General features: G+C 48.3%; 1 pseudogene; it reads left to right on the plus strand.

Annotated features, from left to right (window-relative positions):
- Positions 1-490: 490 nt before the first annotated feature.
- LOC132527953 (ferritin light chain-like) lies at positions 491-2,027 on the plus strand (annotated as a pseudogene).
- The last annotated feature ends 370 nt before the right edge of the window (positions 2,028-2,397 follow it).

Raw genomic sequence — 2,397 nt, forward strand, 5'->3', positions numbered from 1 at the left:
AGGACAGTTACGAAGCTGTACCAATAATAAAGCAAGAACGAGTTCTTCAAATTCATCATTCGAGTTACTGTATTTGGAAATTGAATAATGCCACTTTTTCCAGTCTAAGCACGCTGGATGTTATTTCATTCGAATCATACTGTTGGAAGATGGTTTTAGATTATTTTAACTCTGGTTAAAGAATACATCCATTGATATCAAAAAGAATTGAATTGTACCCTGACTTTGAGGTGAATGACTGCCTGAGTACTGACCTAGTCTGAAATTCACTTCCTATCAAATGGGCCACCGGGCATAAGTGACTTCAGCTTAAAATTCCTAATGAGGCCACAAGCATTGGCATAAATACATGAAAGTGGAGATTTAACAATGTACGACAATGTCTTCTTTCCCAAGATTTATTCCCTATAACATAAACACCTATGACAAATAAACAATGAAAGAGAGGAGTGAAAGGGACAGAAATAGTATGCTGACACAGGTGATAGTGATGACGGTTGTGTGTGGCTTTGCTCCCAAGTCACCCAGAGCCCAAGTGAGTCCTCTACCTTCTGAGATAAACATTCCTAATGTCCCACTTTTGCACCCCTGTCCCCCAGTCCTGAGTTTGGGCAGGAGTGGGAAGGAGAGCCGTTCTGTTCATATTTTCCTTGCAGAGCTCCTAAGTACTGCACGAAAATGTGCAGGGCAGAGTGCCAGATGTCTGATAATGTAAAATCAGGGGAAGGCTTGAGTGTCATGGCATGTGTATATATATCCCTCGGAAAATGCCATCTGCCATATCTTTCTCACCCCACACGTTTTGTTTTTGTTTTTTGCAATGTGCTGTTGACATTCCTCCATTGAGAAGGTATGTTCCCTAACTTTGAACTTGAGAAAATCTTTGTAACTGCCTCGACAAATACAATGCAGTGGAAGTGACAGTGTTTGACCTCTGAGGCAAGGTCACAAAAGGCCACGTGGCTTCTGTGTGGCTCCCTGTCTCTCAGGATGCTCACCTTGGCAACCCAGCCACCACACTGTGAGGAAGCCCTGGCCACTTGGAGAAGCCACTTGCAGGTGTCCCAGTCGCAGCCTTAGCTCAGAGGTGGTCCTAGGCAGGCGGGGGGGGGGAAGGAGGGCTTAGGCTGGCGGGGGTGGGGGTGGTGGAGACGGAGGGGGCCAGAAGTGACTATACTGCTGCTCACTAACTGACCTGAGGAATATTGAGTTTCCGACAGGTCGCGCGGCAGGCCTGCGGATCTGTCTCTTGCTTCAACAGTGTTTAGAATGAACGTACCAAGGGATACCCCTTGTTCCAGCCTCCGACCGCCCTCCAGCTTTTTTTTCAGTTGCAACCTTTGGAATCAGCCACTCAGCTACCCTCGGCCCCTGGAACCAACCAACACCAGTTTTTGAGGTTAACTCCTTATTACCAATCAACCCTGAGCTCCCAGATTCGTCAGAATTATTCTACCAAGGTAGAGGTTGCCTGGTCAACCTGCATCTGCAGGCCTTCTATACCTACCTCTCTCTGGGCTTCTATTTCGACCACGACGATGGGGCTCTTCAGAGTGTGGGCCACTTTTTCCGTGAATTGGCCAAGGAGAAGCGCCAAGGCACTGAACGTCTCTCAAAAATACAAAACCAGTGCAGCGACCGTGCCCTCTTCCAGGACGTGCGGAAGCCATCTCAAGATGAGTGGGGTGAAACCCAGGACGCTATGGAAGCCGCCATTCTCATGGAGAAGGACCCGAACCAGGCCCTTTTCGATCTGCATGCCCTGGGCTCTGCCCGCACAGACCCTCACCTCTGAAACTTCCTGGAGAGCGGCTTCCTGTATGAGCAGGTGAAACTCATCAAGAAGATGGGTGACCACCTGACCAACCTCCGCAGGCTGGCTGGTCCTCAGGCTGGGCGGGGCCAGTAGCCCTTTGAAAGGCTCACCCTCAGGCATGACTAGGAACCTCTGAAACCCAGCGGCCTTTGAGGAGCCCCTGTGGTCAGAAGGCCTGAAGCCTTCTCTGCAGCCACTAGGCAGCTTTTAACTACCCTGGAGCCCTCCCCCAAGCCTTGGACCAAATGGAAATGAAGCTTTTGGCAGCCAAAAAAAAAAAAGGAATATTGAGTTTCCCATTTGTGCCGGGCAGTGTTGTAGAAGCTGGGCTACAGCTATGAGAAAAACAGACAAAAATAGCCCCCTTCTCAGCTCCTTCTGTAGACTCTGTGAATCTAACTTCCTGAGCCTTCCACAACTGGGAGAACCAAGCTCAGATTTTATATAATCCTGACCAAGTTTTGTAATTACAGTGAACACATGTCATAGGAATTTTTTTTTCTTTGAAATAGAGTTCCCCTTTGTTACAGATGAATAAAAAAGGCCTAGGGAGGTTGACGGTGATTCGCCTTCATCTGACT

Source organism: Lagenorhynchus albirostris, chromosome 10, assembly GCF_949774975.1.
Source record: "Lagenorhynchus albirostris chromosome 10, mLagAlb1.1, whole genome shotgun sequence".
NCBI classification, from domain to species: domain Eukaryota; kingdom Metazoa; phylum Chordata; class Mammalia; order Artiodactyla; family Delphinidae; genus Lagenorhynchus; species Lagenorhynchus albirostris.